The 22,145-nt window shown below is 42.6% G+C and overlaps 1 protein-coding gene across 1 annotated transcript in view; it reads left to right on the top strand.

Moving 5' to 3' along the window:
- PAPPA (pappalysin 1) overlaps positions 1 to 22,145 on the top strand; it is a 1,503,354-nt gene that overhangs the window by 642,396 nt on the left and 838,813 nt on the right. The gene's annotated exons all lie outside the window — the stretch shown is intronic.

Raw genomic sequence — 22,145 nt, 5'->3', positions numbered from 1 at the left:
CCAATTACAGCACTAGCACACTCCCTTTTAGATCTGTGAGGACATTGGTGTGTTTAGTTTAGTTTATTGTCTTGTTTAGTTTAGTTAAATTAGTTATAAAATGAGGGAGTCCAGGTAACAGATATCAAATAAATATTAGTCCAAATGAGTCATGATAACATGTTATACCTTTATCAAGTATGTACTCATACATACTTATTTAATAACCTGCTCCAATTCTGCTCAGGATGTTAAAACTTTGAAATTCACATCTCTTGTTTTTAATGGCTGTATATCATGCATTTCTTAGCGAACTCTTGGTGTACTATTATGAAGTGCTAGATCATATGTATGTAACTGTTCTACCTGTTGTATGCCTGGACTCTTCAATAAAAATAATTTGAAAAAAAAAAATGGGAAGGGGGGGGGGGGGGGAGAGAGAGAGAGAAAGAGTGTAGAAAAAGAAATGAAAAAGGTTCAAAGGAGATTTGTGGCTATGAGGTCAACAGGTGGTGACTTTAAAATTGGAGTACCCTGAGTTTTCCTAAGAGTTGTAGATGTATCAAATTATGAACAGGTATACAGGGAGTGCATAATTATTAGGCAAATTAGTATTTTGACCACATCATCCTCTTTATGCATGTTGTCTTACTCCAAGCTGTATAGGCTCGAAAGCCTACTACCAATTAAGCATATTAGGTGATGTGCATCTCTGTAATGAGAAGGGGTGTGGTCTAATGACATCAACACCCTATATCAGGTGTGCATAATTATTAGGCAACTTCCTTTCCTTTGGCAAAATGGGTCAAAAGAAGGACTTGACAGGCTCAGAAAAGTCAAAAATAGTGAGATATCTTGCAGAGGGATGCAGCACTCTTAAAATTGCAAAGCTTCTGAAGCGTGATCATCGAACAATCAAGCGTTTCATTCAAAATAGTCAACAGGGTCGCAAGAAGCGTGTGGAAAAACCAAGGCGCAAAATAACTGCCCATGAACTGAGAAAAGTCAAGCGTGCAGCTGCCAAGATGCCACTTGCCACCAGTTTGGCCATATTTCAGAGCTGCAACATCACTGGAGTGCCCAAAAGCACAAGGTGTGCAATACTCAGAGACATCGCCAAGGTAAGAAAGGCTGAAAGACGACCACCACTGAACAAGACACACAAGCTGAAACGTCAAGACTGGGCCAAGAAATATCTCAAGACTGATTTTTCTAAGGTTTTATGGACTGATGAAATGAGAGTGAGTCTTGATGGGCCAGATGGATGGGCCCGTGGCTAGATTGGTAAAGGGCAGAGAGCTCCAGTCCGACACAGACGCCAGCAAGGTGGAGGTGGAGTACTGGTTTGGGCTGGTATCATCAAAGATGAGCTTGTGGGGCCTTTTCGGGTTGAGGATGGAGTCAAGCTCAACTCCCAGTCCTACTGCCAGTTTCTGGAAGACACCTTCTTCAAGCAGTGGTACAGGAAGAAGTCTGCATCCTTCAAGAAAAACATGATTTTCATGCAGGACAATGCTCCATCACACGCGTCCAAGTACTCCACAGCGTGGCTGGCAAGAAAGGGTATAAAAGAAGAACATCTAATGACATGGCCTCCTTGTTCACCTGATCTGAACCCCATTGAGAACCTGTGGTCCATCATCAAATGTGAGATTTACAAGGAGGGAAAACAGTACACCTCTCTGAACAGTGTCTGGGAGGCTGTGGTTGCTGCTGCACGCAATGTTGATGGTGAACAGATCAAAACACTGACAGAATCCATGGATGGCAGGCTTTTGAGTGTCCTTGCAAAGAAAGGTGGCTATATTGGTCACTGATTTGTTTTTGTTTTGTTTTTGAATGTCAGAAATGTATATTTGTGAATGTTGAGATGTTATATTGGTTTCACTGGTAAAAATAAATAATTGAAATGGGTATATATTTGTTTTTTGTTAAGTTGCCTAATAATTATGCACAGTAATAGTCACCTGCACACACAGATATCCCCCTAAAATAGCTATAACTAAAAACAAACTAAAAACTACTTCCAAAACTATTCAGCTTTGATATTAATGAGTTTTTTGGGTTCATTGAGAACATGGTTGTTGTTCAATAATAAAATTAATCCTCAAAAATACAACTTGCCTAATAATTCTGCACTCCCTGTATGTTCCAATAAATCTATTACATCAATACCACTAGGCCTAAATCAGACCAAATTGCCCTTACATATGCTGAACTAAAGGGAATATGCCTATGGCTGACCTGTTGAAAAACATATATTTAAGACCAAACATTGCATAGTATCACAACATTATAACAATAACATATTCTGATAATATTAACATTAACATTGTGAATCAACAATTAGAACCAAGGGGGATACGTGCAATTAAGAAGGGACAAACGAAGGTAAACTCCTCTATGTCCAAGCTCAATCCACGCACCATCGCATATCAAAATAGTACATTATTTGTATAAGGGAGAGCCGCTGCATTACAGGCTTAATTAAAACAGACTTTTAATGGTATTAACGCATATGGAATGATAATGTTTCTCTTGTAAAGGTGTATCCAGTCCACGGGTTCATCCATTACTTGTGGGATATTCTCCTTCCCAACAGGAAGTTGCAAGAGGACACCTACAGCAGAGTTGTCTATATAGCTCCTCCCCTAACTGCCACCCCCAGTCATTCTCTTGCAACTCTTGACAAGAAAGGAAGTATCAAGAGATATGTGGTGACTTAGTGTAGCTTTTACCTTCAATAAAGAGTTTGTTATTTTTAAACGGTACCGGCGTTGTACTGTTTTACTCTCAGGCAGAAATTGGAAGAAGAATCTGCCTGGAGGTTGATGATCTTAGCGGTTTGTAACTAAGGTCCATTGCTATTCTTACACATAACTGAAGAGTATGGAAAGAAAACTTCAGTTGGGGGGACGGTTTGCAGATCACCTGCTTTGAGGTATGTTCAGTATATTTTTCTCTTGTAAGGTGTATCCAGTCCACGGATCATTCATTACTTGTGGGATATTCTCCTTCCCAACAGGAAGTTGCAAGAGGACACCCACAACAGAGCTGCTATATAGCTCCTCCCCTAACTGCCATATCCAGTCATTGTCTTGCAACTCTCAACAAAGATGGAGGTAGTAAGAGGAGAGTGGTAAAATATAGTTAGTTTTTTCTTCAATCAAAAGTTTGTTATTTTCAAATAGTACCGGAGTTGTACTATTTTATCTCAGGCAGTATTTAGAAGAAGAATCTGCCTGCGTTTTCTATGATCTTAGCAGCTTGTAACTAAGATCCACTGCTGTTCTCACATATGTCTGAGGAGTGAGGTAACTTCAGAGTGAGAATGGCGTGCAGGTTATCCTGCTATTGAGGAATGTGCAGTTTTAAGTTTTTCTAGGGACTAGAAAATGCTGCTGGTACCTGATTAATGTAAGTTAAGCCTAAAAACAGTGATTTAATAGCGACTTGTATCAGGCTTACTACCAGAGATATATACTCTGATAATATGGCAATATAAAACGTTTGCTGGCATGTTTAATTGTTTTTATATATGCTTTGGTGATAAAACTTATTGGGGCCTAGTTTTCTCCAACATTGGTGTGTCCGGTCCACTGCGTCATCCATAACTTGTGGGAATATCTCTTCCCCAACAGGAAATGGCAAAGAGTACAGCAAAAGCTGTCCATATAGTCCCTCCAAGGCTCCGCCCACCCCAGTCATTCTCTTTGCCGTTGCACAGGCAACATCTCCACGGAGATGGTGAAGAGTTTGTGGTGTTTAGTTGTAGTTTTTTATTCTACTATCAAGAGTTTGTTATTTTAAAATAGTGCTGGTATGTACTATTTACTCTGAAACAGAAAAAGATGAAGAGTTCTGTTTGTGAGAGGAATATGATTTTAGCAGTAGTAACTAAAATCGTTTGCTGTTTCCACATAGGACTGTTGAGATGAAATAACTTCAGTTGGGGGAAACAGTTAGCAGACTTTTCTGCTTAAGGTATGACTAGCCATTTTTCTAACAAGACTGTGTAATGCTGGAAGGCTATCATTTCCCCTCATGGGGACCGGTAAGCCATTTTCTTAGTCTAAAACAAACAGAATAAAGGGCTTAATGTGGGCTATAAAACTGGTAGACACTTTTATGGGCAAGGTCGATTGCTTTATTTGGGCATTTTATAAAGCTTGATGTTGATATTCACACTTATAAATTTTGGGGAACGTTTTTTTAACGTCAGGCACTGGTTTAGACACCTTTTCAGTCAGGAAGGGCCTTCCCTGTAGTAGGCTGAGCCTCATTTTCGCGCCATTACTGCGCAGTTACTTTTGAGAGCAGGACATGCAGCTGCATGTGTGTGGGTCTGAAAGTAGTTGAAAAGGTTCCTAGAAGGCTTCATTTGGTATTGTATACCCCCTGGGTTTGGTAAAGTCGCAGCAAAGGCTGTAGCTGGGACTGTAGAGGGGTTAAAACTGTAACCGGCTCCGGTTTGTCTCAAATTTGGGGTGCAATGCTTTGAATGCTTTAAGACACTGTGGTGAAAATTTGGTTAAATTTGAACAATTCCTTCATAGTTTTTCACATATTCAGTAATAAAGTGTGCACTGTTTAAAATTTAAAGAGACAGTAACGGTTTTGTTTAAAAACGGTTTTTGTACTTTATTGACAAGTTTAAGCCTGTTTAACATGTCTGTGCCTTCAGATAAACTATGTTCTGTATGTATGGAAGCCAATGTGTCTCCCCCTTCAAAATTGTGTGATAATTGTGCCATAGTGTCCAAACAAAGTAAGGACAGTACTGCCACAGATAGTAAAGTTGCCCAAGATGATTCATCAGATGAAGGGAGTAGACATAGTTCTACATCATCTCCTTCTGTGTCTACACCAGTTTTGCCCACGCAGGAGGCCCCTAGTACTTCTAGCGCGCCAATGCTTATTACTATGCAACAATTGACGGCAGTAATGGATAACTCCATAGCAAATATTTTATCCAAAATGCCTGCATATCAGAGAAAGCGCGATTGCTCTGTTTTAAACACTGTAGAGCAGGAGGGTGCTGATGATAATTGCTCTGTCATACCCTCACACCAATCTGAAGGGGCCATGAGGGAGGTTTTGTCAGATGGGGAAATTTCAGATTCAGGTAGAATTTCTCAACAGGCAGAACCTGATGTTGTGACATTTAAATTTAAATTAGAGCATCTCCACGCACTGCTTAAGGAGGTGTTATCTACTCTGGATGATTGTGACAACCTGGTCATTCCAGAAAAATTGTGCAAGATGGACAAGTTCCTAGAGGTTCCAGTGCACCCCGACGCTTTTCCTATACCCAAGCGGGTGGCGGACATAGTGAATAAGGAGTGGGAGAAGCCCGGCATACCTTTTGTTCCCCCTCCTATATTTAAGAAATTATTTCCTATGGTCGACCCCAGAAAGGACTTATGGCAGTCAGTCCCTAAGGTCGAGGGGGCAGTTTCTACACTAGCCAAGCGCACTACTATTCCTATCGAGGATAATTGTGCTTTCAAAGATCCTATGGATAAAAAATTGGAGGGTTTGCTTAAAAAGATTTTTGTACAGCAAGGTTACCTCCTGCAACCTATTTCGTGCATTATTCCTGTCACTACAGCATCGTGGTTCTGGTTCGAAGAACTAGAAAAGTTGCTCAGTAGAGAGAACCCATATGAGGAGGTTATGGACAGGGTTCACGCACTTAAGTTAGCTAATTTCTTTATTTTAGATGCCGCTTTGCAGTTAGCTAGATTAGCGGCGAAAAATTCTGGGTTTGCAATTGTGGCGCGCAGAGCGCTCTGGCTAAAGTCTTGGTCAGCGGATGTATCTTCCAAGACAAAATTGCTTAATGTCCCTTTCAAGGGTAAAACTCTTTTTGGGCCAGAATTGAAAGAGATTATCTCAGACATCACTGGGGGTAAGGGCCACGCCCTCCCACAAGATAGGCCTTTCAAAGCCAAGAATAAGTCTAATTTTCGTTCCTTTTGCAATTTCAGGAACGGACCGGCCTCCAACTCTGCAGCCTCTAGACAAGAGGGTAATGCTTCGCAAACCAAACCAGCTTGGAAACCGATGCAAGGCTGGAACAAGGGTAAGCAGGCCAAGAAACCTGCTGCTGCTATCAAAACAGCATGAAGGAGTAGCCCCCGATCCGGGACCGGATCTAGTAGGGGGCAGACTCTCTCTATTCGCTCAGGCTTGGGCAAGAGATGTTCAGGATCCCTGGGCACTAGAAATAGTTTCTCAGGGTTATCTTCTGGAATTCAAGGAACTACCCCCAAGGGGAAGGTTCCACATGTCTCACTTATCTTCAAACCAAATAAAGAGACAGGCATTCTTACATTGTGTAGAAGACCTGTTAAAAATGGGAGTGATACACCCAGTTCCAACCGTGGAACAAGGAATGGGGTTTTACTCAAATCTGTTTGTGGTTCCCAAAAAAGAGGGAACTTTCAGACCAATTCTGGATTTAAAGATCCTAAACAAATTTCTCAGAGTGCCATCGTTCAAAATGGATACCATTCAAACGATTTTACCTACAATCCAGGAGGGTCAATTTATGACTACCGTGGATCTAAAGGATGCATATCTACATATTCCTATCCACAAAGATCATCATCAGTTCCTAAGGTTCGCCTTTCTGGACAAACATTACCAGTTTGTGGCTCTCCCATTCGGGCTAGCCACTGCTCCAAGGATTTTCACAAAGGTACTCGGGTCCCTTCTAGCGGTTCTAAGACCAAGGGGCATTGCAGTGGCACCTTACTTGGACGACATTCTGATACAAGCGTCGTCTCTTTCAAAGGCAAAGGCTCACACAGACATCGTTCTGGCCTTTCTCAGATCTCACGGATGGAAAGTGAACATAGAAAAAAGTTCCCTGTCTCCGTCAACAAGAGTTCCTTTCTTGGGGACAATAATAGATTCTTTAGAAATGAAGATTTTCCTGACAGATATCAGAAAGTCAAAACTTCTAAGCGCTTGTCAAGTTCTTCATTCTGTTCCACGTCCTTCCATAGCTCAGTGCATGGAAGTAGTAGGGTTGATGGTTGCAGCAATAGACATAGCCGTGGTGCCTTCCGTTTATGCAACCTGATTGGCTCCCTCCCTTCATCCGTGTCCTAAAGCTTTGGTATTGGTTCCCACAAATTATGGATGACGCCGTGGACCGGACACACCAATGTTGGAGAAAACAGAATTTATGCTTACCTGATAAATTACTTTCTCCAACGGTGTGTCCGGTCCACGGCCCGCCCTGGTTTTTTAATCAGGTTTGATGAATTTATTTCTTTAACTACAGTCACCACGGCACCTTATAGTTTCTCCTGTTTTTCTCCTGTCCGTCGGTCGAATGACTGGGGTGGGCGGAGCCAAGGAGGGACTATATGGACAGCTTTTGCTGTACTCTTTGCCATTTCCTGTTGGGGAAGAGATATTCCCACAAGTTATGGATGACGCCGTGGACCGGACACACCGTTGGAGAAAGTAATTTATCAGGTAAGCATAAATTCTGTTTTTTCCACATGGCTGGCTTGATTTTTGCCTAGAAACAGTTTCCTGAGGCTTTCCACTGTTGTAGTATGAGTGGGAGGGGCCTATTTTAGCGCTTTTTTTGCGCAGTTATAATTACAGACAGAGACATTCAGCTTCCCTCAGCAGTCCCCTGCATGCTATAGGACATCTCTGAAGGGCTCTACAGGCTTCAAAAGTCGTTTATTGAGGAAGGTAGGGCCACAATAGAGCTGTGGCAGTTGTTGTGACTGTTTAAAAAAACGTTTATTTCGGGTTTTTTTATCCGTTTTTTGCATTAAGGGGTTAATCATCCATTTGCAAGTGGGTTCAATGCTCTGCTAACCTATTACATACACTGTAAAAATTTTGTTTGATTTACTACCTTTTTACACTGTTTTTCAAATTTTGACAAAATTTGTTTCTCTTAAAGGCACAGTACCGTTTTTTATATTTGCTTGTTAACTTGATTTAAAGTTTTTTCCAAGCTTGCTAGTCTCATTGCTAGTCTGTAAAAGCATGTCTGACATAGAGGAATCTCCTTGTTCATTATGTTTAAAAGCCATGGTGGAACCCCATATGAGAATGTGTACTAAATGTATTGATTTCACTTTAAACAATAAAGATCAGCTTTTGTCTTTAAAAAATTTATCACCAGAGGATTCTGACGAGGGGGAAGTTATGCCGACTAACTCTCCCCACGTATTAGACCCTTTGACTCACGCTCAAGGGACTCACGCTCAAATGGCGCCAAGTACATCAAGGACGCCCATAGCGATTAATTTACAAGACATGGCGGCAGTCATGGATAATACACTGTCAGCGGTATTAGCCAGACTGCCTGAATTTAGAGGAAAGCGTGATAGCTCTGGTGTTAGGTGTAATACAGAGCATACAGACGCTTTAAGAGCCATATCTGATACTGCCTCACAATATGCAGAAGCTGAGGAAGGAGAGCTTCAGTCTGTGGGTGATATCTCTGACTCAGGGAAACCTGATTCTGATATTTCTACTTTTAAATTTAAGCTTGAGAACCTCCATGTTTTGCTTAGGGAGGTTTTAGCTGCTCTGAATGACTGTGACACAATTGCAGTGCCAGAGAAATTGTGTAGACTGGATAAATACTTTGCAGTGCCGGTGTGTACTGAGTTATTTCCAATACTTAAAAGGTTTACAGAAATTATTAATAAAGAGTGGGATAGACCCGGTGTGCCGTTCCCCCCCCCTCCTATTTTTAGAAAAATGTTTCCCATAGACGCCACCACACGGGACTTATGGCAGAAGGTCCCTAAGGTGGAGGGAGCAGTTTCTACTTTAGCAAAGCGTACCACTATCCCTGTCGAGGACAGTTGTGCTTTTTCAGATCCAATGGATAAAAAATTAGAAGGTTACCTTAAGAAAATGTTTATTCAACAAGGTTTTATCCTGCAGCCCCTTGCATGCATTGCTCCTGTCACTGCTGCTGCGGCGTTCTGGTTTGAGTCTCTGGAAGAGGCTTTACAGACAACGACTCCATTGGAGGACATACTTAACAAGCTTAGAGCACTTAAGCTAGCTAATTCTTTTGTTTCTGATGCCATTGTTCATTTGACTAAACTAACGGCTAAGAATTCTGGATTTGCCATCCAGGCGCGTAGGGCGCTATGGCTTAAATCTTGGTCAGCCGATGTGACTTCAAAGTCTAAACTACTTAACATTCCCTTCAAGGGGCAGACCCTATTCGGGCCTGGTTTGAAGGAAATTATTGCTGACATTACTGGAGGTAAAGGTCATGCCCTTCCTCAGGACAGGTCCAAATCAAGGGCCAAGCAGTCTAATTTTCGTGCCTTTCAAAACTTCAAGGCAAGTGCAGCATCAACTTCCTCTGCTACAAAACAAGAGGGAACTTTTGCTCAGTCCAAGACGGCCTGGAAACCTAACCAGTCCTGGAACAAAGGCAAGCAGGCCAAAAAGCCTGCTGCTGCCTCTAAGACAGCATGAAGGAACCGCCCCCTATCCGGTAACGGATCTAGTAGGGGGCAGACTTTCTCTCTTCGCCCAGGCGTGGGCAAGAGATGTTCAGGATCCCTGGGTGTTGGAGATTATATCTCAGGGGTATCTTCTAGACTTCAAGGCTTCTCCTCCACAAGGGAGATTTCACCTTTTACGATTATCTGTCAACCAGATAAAGAAAGAGGCATTCTTACACTGTGTGCAAGACCTCCTAGTTATGGGAGTGATCCGTCCAGTTCCAAAAGAGGAACAGGGAACAGGGATTTTACTCAAATCTGTTTGTGGTTCCCAAAAAAGAGGGAACCTTCAGACCAATCTTGGATCTAAAGATCTTAAACAAATTCCTCAGAGTTCCATCATTCAAAATGGAAACTATTCGGACCATCCTACCTATGATCCAGGAGGGTCAATATATGACTACAGTGGATCTAAAGGATGCTTACCTTCACATTCCGATACACAAAGATCATCATCGGTTCCTAAGGTTTGCCTTTCTGGACAGGCATTACCAGTTTGTGTCTCTTCCCTTCGGGTTAGCTACAGCCCCAAGAATTTTTACAAAGGTTCTGGGGTCGCTTCTGGCGGTCCTAAGGCCGCGGGGCATAGCAGTGGCCCCTTATCTAGACGACATCCTGATACAGGCGTCAAATTTCCAAATTGCCAAGTCCCATACGGACATAGTTCTGGCATTTCTGAGGTTGCACGGGTGGAAAGTGAACGAGGAAAAGAGTTCTCTATCCCCCCTCACAAGAGTTTCCTTCCTAGGGACTCTGATAGATTCTGTAGAAATGAAAATTTACCTGACGGAGTCCAGGTTATAAAAACTTCTAAATTCTTGCCGTGTTCTCCATTCTATTCTGCGCCCTTTGGTGGCTCAGTGCATGGAGGTAATCGGCTTAATGGTAGCGGCAATGGACATAGTTCCGTTTGCGCGCCTACATCTCAGACCGCTGCAACTATGCCTGCTCAGTCTGTGGAATGGGAATTACACAGATTTGTCCCCTCTACTAAATCTGGATCAAGAGACCAGAGATTCTCTTCTCTGGTGGCTATCTCGGGTCCATCTGTCCAAAGGTATGACCTTTCGCAGGCCAGATTGGACAATTGTAACTACAGATGCCAGCCTTCTAGGTTGGGGTGCAGTCTGGAACTCCCTGAAGGCTCAGGGATCGTGGACTCAGGAGGACAAACTCCTCCCAATAAATATTCTGTAATTGAGGGCAATATTCAATGCTCTTCAGGCTTGGCCTCAGTTAACAACCCTGAGGTTCATCAGATTTCAGTCGGACAACATCACGACTGTGGCTTACATCAACCATCAAGGGGGAACAAGGAGTTCCCTAGCGATGTTAGAAGTCTCCAAAATAATTCGCTGGGCAGAGAAACACTCTTGCTACCTATCAGCGATCTATATCCCAGGTGTAGAGAACTGGGAGGCGGATTTTCTAAGTCGTCAGACTTTTCATCCGGGGGAGTGGGAACTCCATCCGGAGGTGTTTGCTCAATTGATTAATCGTTGGGGCAAACCAGAACTGGATCTCATGGCGTCTCGCCAGAACGCCAAGCTTCCTTATTACGGATCCAGGACCAGGGACCCGGAAGCGATGCTGATAGATGCTCTAGCAGCGCCTTGGTCTTTCAACCTGGCTTACGTGTTTCCACCGTTTCCTCTGCTCCCTCGACTGATTGCCAAAATCACGCAGGAGAGAGCATCAGTGATTTTGATAGCGCCTGCGTGGCCACGCATGACCTGGTATGCAGACCTAGTGGACATGTCATCCTTTCCACCTTGGACTCTGCCTCTGAGACGAGACCTTCTATTTCAAGGTCCTTTCAATCATCCAAATCTAATTTCTCTGAGACTGACTGCATGGAGATTGAACGCTTGATTTTATCAAAGCGTGGCTTCTCCGAGTCTGTCATTGATACCTTAATACAGGCACGAAAGCCTGTTACCAGGAAAATCTACCATAAGATATGGCGTAAATATCTTTATTGGTGTGAATCCAAGGGCTACTCATGGAGTAAGGTCAGGATTCCCAGGATATTATCTTTTCTCCAAGAAGGATTGGAGAAAGGATTGTCAACTAGTTCTTTGAAGGGACAGATCTCTGCACTGTCTATTCTTTTGCACAAGCGTCTGGCGGATGTTCCAGACGTTCAGGCGTTTTGTCAGGCGTTGGTTAGAATCAAGCCTGTATTTAAACCTGTTGCTCCCCCATGGAGCTTAAATTTGGTTCTTAAAGTTCTTCAAGGGGTTCCGTTTGAACCTCTTCATTCCATAGATATCAAGCTTTTATCTTGGAAAGTTCTTTTTTTTGATGGCTATTTCCTCGGCTCGTAGAGTCTCCCAGTTATCTGCTTTAATATGTGATTCTCCTTATCTGATCTTCCATGCAGATAAGGTAGTTCTGCGTACAAAACCTGGGTTTTTGCCTAAGGTGGTATCTACTAAGAATATCAATCAAGAGATTGTTGTTCCATCATTGTGTCCTAATCCTTCTTCAAAGAAGGAACGTCTTTTACATAATCTGGACGTGGTTCGTGCTTTAAAGTTTTACTTACAAGCTACTAAAGATTTTCGTCAAACATCTGCTTTGTTTGTTGTTTACTCTGGACAGAGAAGAGGTCAAAAGGCTTCGGCAACCTCTCTTTCTTTTTGGCTAAGAAGCATAATCCGCTTAGCCTATGAGACTGCTGGACAGCAGCCTCCTGAAAGGATTACAGCTCATTCTACTAGAGCTGTGGCTTCTGTTGAACAGATTTGCAAGGCGGTGACTTGGTCTTCGCTTCATACTTTTTGCAAATTTGATACTTTTGCTTCTTCGGAGGCTATTTTTGGGAGAAAGGTTTTACAGGCAATGGTACTTTCCGTTTAAGTACCTGCCTTGTCCCTCCCTTCATCCGTGTACCTTAGCTTTGGTATTGGTATCCCACAAGTAATGGATGATCCGTGGACTGGATACACCTTACAAGAGAAAACACAATTTATGCTTACCTGATAAATTTATTTCTCTTGTGGTGTATCCAGTCCATGGCCCGCCCTGTCATTTTAAGGCAGGTCAAAATTTTAGATTAAACTACAGTCACCACTGCACCCTATGGTTTCTCCTTTCTCGGCTTGTTTCGGTCGAATGACTTGATATGGCAGTTAGGGGAGGAGCTATATAGCAGCTCTGCTGTGGGTGTCCTCTTGCAACTTCCTGTTGGGAAGGAGAATATCCCACAAGTAATGGATGATCCATGGACTGGATACACCACAAGAGAAATAAATTTATCAGGTAAGCATAAATTGTGTTTTTTCTAGAGAGATGATAAGGTCTAGAAAATGCTGACAATACCTGGTATATTTGAGGTAAGCCTGATACAGTAATTTAACAACGAATGGGATCATGCTTACAAGATATGGGTAATATTCATGTTAACTCTCATATTACTTAGTGTAAAAACGTTTGCATAACTTACAGAAAAAACATTTTTTCTCTGAGGGTGATACATCTTTATTTGGGTCCTAGTTTTCCACATGGCTTGTTAGATTACTCCTTGGAGTACTTTTTTAAGGCCCTCTGACATTGAGTGCATGGCGGGAGGGGCCTATTTCCGCGCTCTTTATGAGCAGTTGATATTCAGACTGAGATATCCAGCTTCCCTAAAGGAGTCCTCTGGCATCTAGGACCACTATAGAGGGTTTTTTTCCCTGCAAAAATCATGTTTAAGGGCAGGTAGGAGCCACAGCAGAGTAGTTTTTTTCTCTCAGTACCGTTTTTGTTTAATTGCTTTTTCACATTTATTAAAGTGTTTTCAAAGCTTGCTGGTCTCATTACTAGTCTGTTAAACATGTCTGACATAGAGGAAACTCCTTGTTCATTATGTTTAGAAGCCATTGTGGAACCCCCTCTTAGAATGTGTACCAAATGCACTGACCTTTCTATAAGTTATAATGACCATATTATGGGTTTTAAAGATTTATCACCAGAGGTTTCTCAGACTGACAAAAGGGAGGTTAAACCACCTAGCTCTCCCAATGTGTCAGAACCTATATATCCCGTGCAAGTGACGCCAAGTACATCTGGCGCGTCCAATGCGTTAACCTTACTGCGGCAGTTATGAATCATACCCTCACAGAGGTATTGTCCAAACTGCCAGGGCTACAAGGAAAGCGAGACAGCGCTGGGGCTAGAACAAATACAGAGCTTTCTGATGCTTTAGTAGCTATGTCTGATATACCCTCACAATGTACAGAACCCGAAGCAGGAGAGCTTCTATCTGTGGGTGACATTTCTGATTCAGGGAAGGCGTTACTTCAGTCTGACTCTGAAATGACAGCATTTAAATTTAAGCTTGAACACCTCCGCTTGTTGCTCAGGGAGGTTTTATCAACTCTGGATGACTGTGACACCATTGTAGTCCCAGAGAAATTGTGTAAAATGGACAAATACTTTGCAGTGCCTGTTTACACTGATGTTTTTCCAATCCCTAAGAGGTTTTCAGAAATTATTACGAAGGAATGGGATAGACCAGGTGTACCGTTCTCTCCCCCTCCTGCTTTTAAAAAGATGTTTCCCATAGATGCCGCTACACGGGACTCGTGGCAGACGGTCCCTAAGGTGGAGGGAGCAGTCTCTACCCTAGCTAAGCGTACAACTATCCCCGTCGAGGACAGTTGTGCTTTCCTAGATCCAATGGATAAAAAATTAGAGTGTTTCCTTAAGAAAATCTTTATACAACAAGGTTTTATTCTCCAGCCTCTTGCATGCATTGCCCCAGTGGCTTTCTGGTTCGAGTCTCTTGAAGAGGCTCTACAGGTGGAGACCCCGTTGGATGATATCCTATACAGGTTTAAAGCTCTTAAGTTAGCCAATTCATTTATTTCTGATGCCGTTTTTCATTTAACAAAGCTAACGGCTAAGAATTCAGGTTTTGCCATTCAGGCGCGTAGGGTGCTATGGCTTAAATCCTGGTCAGCTGATGTTACTTCAAAGTCTAAGCTTCTCAACATCCCCTTCAAAGGGCAGACCCTATTCGGGCCTGGACTGAAGGAGATCATTTCTGATATTACTGGAGGAAAAGGCCACGCCCTTCCCCAGGATAGGTCCAACAAATTAAGGACCAAACAGACTAATTTTCGTTCCTTTCGTAACTTCAAGAGTGGCGCAGCTTCAACTTCCTCTACTGTAAAACAAGAAGGAAATTTTGCCCAGTCCAAGCCAGTCGGGAGACCTAACCAGGCTTGGAACAAGGGAAAGCAGGCCAAAAAACCTGCTGCTGCCTCTAAGACAGCATAAAGGAGTAGCCCCCGATCCGGGACCGGATCTAGTAGGGGGCAGACTTTCTCTCTTCGCCCAGGCTTGGGCAAGAGATGTCCAGGATCCCTGGGCTCTGGAGATTGTTACCCAGGGATATCTTCTGGATTTCAAAGCCTCATCTCCAAAGGGGAGATTTCATCTCTCACAATTATCTGCAAACCAGATAAAGAGAGAGGCATTCTTACGTTGCGTTCAAGACCTTCTGGTTATGGGAGTGATCCACCCAGTTCCAAGGGAGGAACAGGGGCAAGGATTCTATTCAAATCTGTTTATAGTTCCCAAAAAAGAGGGAACTTTCAGACCAATCTTGTATCTCAAGATCCTAAACAAATTTCTCAGGGTCCCATCCTTCAAGATGGAGACTATTCGAACCATCCTACCTATGATCCAGGAGGGTCAATATATGACTACCGTGGACTTAAAGGATGCTTATTTCGACATTCCGATACACAGAGATCATCATCGGTTTCTCAGGTTTGCCTTCCTAGACAGGCATTACCAGTTTGTGGCTCTTCCCTTCAGGTTAGCCACGGCACCAAGAATCTTTACGAAGGTTCTAGGGTCCCTACTGGCGGTTCTAAGGCCACGAGGCATAGCGGTGGCTCCTTACCTAGACGACATTCTGATACAGGCGTCGAATTTTCAAATCGCCAAGTCCCATACGGACATTGTTCTGGCATTCCTGAGATCTCATGGGTGGAAGGTGAACTAAGAAAAGAGTTATCTCTCCCCTCTCACAAGAGTTTCCTTCCTAGGAACTCTGATAGATTCAGTAGAAATTAAGATTTTTCTGACAGAGGTCAGGTTGTCAAAGCTTCTAATTTCCTGCTGTGCTCTTTATTCCACTTCTCAGCTTTCAGTGGCTCAGTGTATGGAGGTAATGGGCTTAATGGTAGCAGTAATGGACATAGTTCCATTTGCCCGCCTACATCTCAGACCACTGCAACTTTGCATGCTCAATCAGTGGAATCGGGATTACACAGATTTGTCCCCTCTGCTAAATCTGGATCAAGAGACCAGGGACTCTCTTCTCTGGTGGCTATCTCGGGTCCATCTGTCCAGGGGAATGGGCTTACGCAGGCCAGAATGGACTATAGTGACGACAGATGCCAGCCTTCTGGGCTGGGGCGCAGTCTGGAACTCCCTGAAGGCTCAGGGTTCGTGGACTCAGGAGCAAGCCCTCCTTCCGATAAACATTTTGGAACTAAGGCGATATTCAATGCTCTTCAGGCTTGGCCTCAGCTAGCTGCGGTCAGGTTCATCAGATTTCAGTCGGACAACATCACGACTGTAGCCTATATCAACCATCAGGGGGGTACAAGGAGCCCCCTGGCTATTTTGGAGGTTTCAAAGATAATTCTATGGGCAGAGGTTCACTCTTGCCATCTCTCAGCTATCCATATCCCAGGAGTAGAGAACTGGGAGGCGGATTTCCTAAGTCGGCAGACTTTTCATCCGGGGGAGTGGGAGCTCCATCCAGAGGTATTTGCCCAGTTGATTCAACTATGGGGCAAACCAGAACTGGATCTCATGGCGTCTCGTCAGAACGCCAAGCTTCCTCGTTACGGGTCCAGGTCCAGGGATCCCAAGGCAGCGCTGATAGATGCTCTAGCAGCGCCCTGGTCCTTCAGCCTGGCTTATGTGTTTCCACCGTTTCCTCTGCTCCCTCGTCTGATTGCCAAGATCAAGCAGGAGAGAGCTTCAGTGATTTTAAAAGCTCCTGCGTGGCCACGCAGGACTTGGTATGCAGATCTGGTGGACATGTCATCCTTTCCACCATGGACTCTGCCGCTGAGGCAGGACCTTCTTCTTCAAGGTCCTTTCAAACATCCAAATCTAATTTCTCTACATCTGACTGCTTGGAGATTGAACGCTTGATTCTATCAAAGCGTGGTTTTTCCGAGTCGGTCATTGATACCTTAATTCAGGCTCAAAAGCCTGTCACCAGGAAAATCTATCATAAGATATGGTGTAAATATCTTCATTGGTGTGAATCCAAGGGTTACTCATGGAGTAAAGTCAGGATTCCTAGAATCTTATCCTTTGTCCAAGAGATATTGGAGAAAGGATTTTCTGCTAGTTCCTTAAAGGGACAGATTTCTGCTCTGTCTATTCTTTTGCACAAACGTCTGGCTGAGGTTCCAGACGTTCAGGCGTTTTGTCAGGCTTTAGTTAGTATTAAGCCTGTGTTTAAACCTGTTGCTCCGCCATGGAGTTTAAATTTAGTTCTTAAAGTTCTTCAAGGGGTTCCATTTGAACCTTTGCATTCCATAGATATTAAACTTTTATCTTGGAAAGTTCTGTTTCTGGTAGCTATCTCCTCAGCTCGAAGAGTTTCGGAGTTATCTGCTTTACAGTGTGATTCCCCTTATCTGATATTCCATGCAGATAAGGTAGTTTTGCGTACCAAACCTGGGTTTCTTCCTAAGGTAGTATCTAATAAGAACATCAATCAGGAGATTGTTGTTCCTTCATTATGTCCTAATCCTTCCTCAAAGAAGGAACGTCTTTTACACAATCTTGATGTGGTTCGTGCTTTAAAGTATTATTTACAAGCTATGAAGGATTTTCGTCAAACATCTGCTTTGTTTGTTGTCTACTCCGGACAGAGGAGAGGCCAAAAGGCTTCGGCAACTTCTCTTTCTTTTTGGCTGAGAAGCATAATCCGCTTATCTTATGAGACTGCTGGCCAGCAGCCTCCTGAAAGAATTACAGCTCATTCCACTAGAGCGGTGGCTTCCACATGGGCTTTTAAAAATGAGGCCTCTGTTGAACAGATTTGTAAGGCGGCGACTTGGTCTTCGCTTCACACTTTTTCTAAATTCTACAAATTCGATACTTTTGCTTCTTCGGAGGCTATTTTTGGGAGAAAGGTCTTACAGGCAGTGGTGCCTTCCGTTTAAGTGCCTGCCTTGTCCCTCCCTTCATCCGTGTCCTCAAGCTTTGGTATTGGTATCCCACAAGTAATGGATGAACCCGTGGACTGGATACATTTGTCATTTTAAGGCAGGTGTTTTTTATTTTTAAACTACAGTCACCACTGCACCCTATAGTTTCTCCTTTTTTCTTGCTTGTCTTCGGTCGAATGACTGGGGGTGGCAGTTAGGGGAGGAGCTATATAGACAGCTCTGCTGTGGGTGTCCTCTTGCAACTTCCTGTTGGGAAGAAGAATATCCCACAAGTAATGGATGAACCCGTGGACTGGATACACCACAAGAGAAATAAATTTATCAGGTAAGCATACATTTTGTTTCTAGTCCCAACAGGGTATCTCCAGTGGGGCAGGGAAAGACAGATACTGGCAATAGTGGAACAGTAATCATATGGATAAGGGCAAGCAAACTGCAACCCTGATCAAGGCAGTCTTTCTATGGTATTGTCCCAACCCCAGCAGGTTGGCCCAGAGGGACCAGGTTTAACATCTTACCTACCATTTCAGATCTAACGCTAGTTTTCAGCTACATTCAGAGATGGGTTCATCATATTATCTGGGTGGGGTGGTGTGATACCCAATGTTGAGCAGAACACATCCAAATCTGACAGTGACCGATATATTGCTGTTTTGTCTCCTTTAGAAGCTACTGAACAGGTGGGGAATACCCATCTATAAAGGATCTTGTTGTCCTGCAGGGCAGTTGTAAGAAAGCAAAGTTCTCTGCGCTTCCTGAAAGTGGCATGGCAAAGATCTGAAACAAATTGTAGGGAAATTCCAGCATGTTGCACAGGATGTTTGTTTCTACTGCAGGGGAGTATCTCCTCTTTATCCTTGTAGTTTAGCATTCTGAGGATAACGTCACTTTGAGAGGCTTTTGGCGACGGTTTGGTGCGCAGTGTCCTGTGGGCCCTTTCTATCATTACCTCAGGTGCCAGTGGGGTGCCCTTAATCGTCCTGAAGAGGTCTTGTAAATAGCCCTGTAAAGCTGTGATAATTTAAGTTATTCTTTGTACTTGTATAAAGTATTATCACTATGTTACTGAGTGTATGCTTTCATTATCTCCCAGTAATCATATCTTGGTTAAAGGGAACCTGTATGAAAGCAAATATTATTGTAGGATGTGTGAATAAATAAAACTCAAAACTGAAATACTATCAGCTTGAGAAATCTCATAAGAGTAAAGATAAGGTTAATTTACATTTAGCTGCATTATAAGATTCATCAGAAATAAAGGTTAAGAATATGTATTGTTTAATGATATAATTATTATCAAAATAGAGTGGTTAGCAAAAATTTGTTATGTAATTAATGTTTCTGTGTATTGACAAAAAGACTTTCATTTTGTATATCATTATGAACATACAAGAGTTCCTTGGACGAAATACACAGAGTGTTGAGGCAGGAATGCTGCATTTGAATTTGGCAGAGTTTGTGCAGCGTTCCGGATCAGTCCTATATGAGGTTTTATTCACGAGGTGGAGAGGGTGAAACATTAGGAGTGTTTAAATAAACATTATGATACAGATTGAGTTTTCTTTCTTAGCATGCTTTAAGGCTTAATCGTAGTGCACATACCTTAGTTGTTATCGTATAGACTGCAGCTAGTGATTTGAAGTTCGGAGTTGTTCCCTGCTGAGTACTCAACGTGTCTCCAAAGTCTGGCGCGCTGCGCCCTGAGGTTAAAGGATTGCGTGAGTGACGTCACCGGTTCTGTGTAAGCACTCTGAAGCTGTGCAAGCGCTGCATTAAGTTGCAGCAGAGGATAAAGCAGATTTCTCCAATTCAGGTAAAGATGAAACTCCGGTCAGCAGTTAAATAGATTGTTAGGAGAAAAGTTTGTAGTTTTATTCTGAGTGTTATATAGTAATATCGTCAGCTTAATCTTTGAAGTAGAGACTTAGGGAGATTTGAGCAAACTTCCCTCAGTATGCAATAATCAAGCAATGCAATCTGGGAAAGGAGAAACTTAAATAGGGAATAAAGGAGAGGCGGAGATCCTGACTTAAAGGTACAGACCTTAAGTCAAATCCTGACAAAAGCAGTTGGATTGACTGATTCCGGAATACCCCTTACTCTTAAATTATTCCGCCGGCTGCCTTTGTCTAAATCTTCTATTCTTTCCAGGAGGCTCTAGACCATATTTGTATTTTGTTGTGTCTGGGAAGTAGTTTCCTTCAGCTGCTCCTGCAATTTGCTGTTTGAATTTTCAACATTTGTGACTCTTTGTGATAGTTCCTTGACGTCACGTTTCAACTCATTAAATGCATTTTTAATTTCTGATGCAATCTCTTTTATGTATTTCTTTTTATGAAAGACACTTCAGGTCATGTTTTGTGACATACTGTGGTGGGACTGAGGTGGTTTGAGCAGGATCATCTTCCCTATGGGACATTTGTGCTTGGGTATCTTCACTTGTTTGTGTTTCTGTGCCTTTAATATAGTAATTCATATTTCTTGTCTTTGTCCCTTTTTCTGGGGTATTCTGCTTCTTTTGGGCCATTTCTGCCTGCTACACTGGGACCAGTTATATAAAATAACAATAAAGCTCTTTTTGCAGCTGCTATACCAACAAAAATCCGTGCACTCACACACAGTCAGATGCTCCCAACACTGCATCTATTACTTGCTGAGCAAATGTGTGGCTGGTAAAGAGAACATATACAATCCACTTTAAGTTATAATCCATGGCAGAGTCTTAGCTGCACAGATCTGTAACCTTTATGTGAAAGTAAACGTACTCAGTATATTTTTGCCAGTGAGATGAACTTGAGGGCTCAGTCTCTTTTAGATAGTTGCGTCACAGAGGACCATAGGCCCACTTTAAGTGTTTACTGTAGTCTTTTCTGCTGCCAGGCCTCTAAGTCCTCAGTGTAAGTAATGCACTATTTTATCACAGTGGAGTCAGCTCTTTATGTAACCTATCCCATAATATGCTCCAGTGATATCCACTACTTACTGGCTCTATGCTCTTGTAACTGTTGTAGATGCGGCTGTTCGGATAATCCGGTCCCAGCAACTCCTGGCAGGTAACTGTGCAGTCACGCAAACAGCCCCTCGTTCAGAAGTCTCTGGTTCCGGAGGCAACGTGTATGCCGTGCACTGTGGTGCAATGTGAAGCTCCAGTATGCACAGCGTGCGTCAATCTCTAGATGGGTTGCGGCCTACTGTAGGAGATCAATATGTCATTCAGATTTCTTCTCTCAGAAGGTCCGTTGCCAGTTCCGGTTTGTCCCCTCGGTTCTTGGGCTCAGATTAGATCAAATTTTTACTCTCATTAATAACTTTGTTAGCTTTAGGTCAGCTTTTGGCTCAGGAGCACTAAGTAGACGCGGCCATTCTCCTGCACAGCCAGGCTCCGCCCCCCTGGCCATATTTTTAAACCTGCCATTTCTATGGCTAATGTTGCTGCTGTTTCAACTTTTTGTTTGGACAATTTAGTTGTCAGATTTTAAATTTGTCTAAGCATTGTTCTTTTTCTTCAGCATGCTAATCATTTCATTTATAATGCTATGTCATTTTATCTGATATTAAACCTTTGTTTTAGCCTTTTTTACTAGAAGAGTTTTATGGCTTACATTTCTAATATGGTGTTTATATTTAGATTACTATCTTATTATTTTAGGATAGTTATTTTTAAAGGTTTTTCTATTGGATTTTATTGTTTCCCCTATTACTGGGGGAAAGGGATTATTTTTCTGCTCCAAGTTTAGAAAGCTAAGGGTGATTTTTTAAAACTTCCAATTGTTTTTTCATTCCCCTAAGTACTTTGACTCTGATTTAGATTTTTTTCTATATTTGATTAAATTCTAAGTCTTATAATTAATTCATATCAGCCCCTAAGACTGCATGAAGGTGCAGTCTTTTATCCAGTTCTACTGGTGTGGGGTAGATTGTATTTATTTCAACACTTTTGGACAGTTATTTTTCTCAGGAGTATTGTTTAGGTTTAAGAATAAAAACCTCCCATGGAAAGATTATTTTCTATGCTATAACAAACTCTGTGAAATATGTTTCAGAGTTAGAGTTTTCAAGGATGATGGTTCCAGTCTCTCTGCAGGAACAGAGTTTTTGGTTTCTATTCAAATCTATTCTTTGTCCTAATGAAAAAAAAAATCAATTCTGGATCTGGGGCTTGATCCGATAAAAATCGTCGCCCGCAAAAGCTGGCGACGCCAATATTTGCGCTGGTTTGGTATCACATATACGGCGTAACCTAGAAGTTACGCTCGTATATTTCTGCCGTTGCCCGTAGTTTTTTGGGCCATAGGCAGGTATACCAAACCAGCACAGTTTGGTATCCAATATACAGCGTAAGAACTTACGTGGCGAAAATGGAGAAATCTTACTCCATTTTCACCTCGCCACAAAAAGCAGCCGTAAGAAGCCTTACGCTGAGTATTGGGGCACCGTAACTCCCTAAACTAGCTGC

This window comes from Bombina bombina, chromosome 12 (genome assembly GCF_027579735.1).
Source record: "Bombina bombina isolate aBomBom1 chromosome 12, aBomBom1.pri, whole genome shotgun sequence".
Classification (NCBI taxonomy): Eukaryota; Metazoa; Chordata; class Amphibia; order Anura; family Bombinatoridae; genus Bombina; species Bombina bombina.
This window is presented reverse-complemented; position numbering and strand designations above follow the sequence as displayed.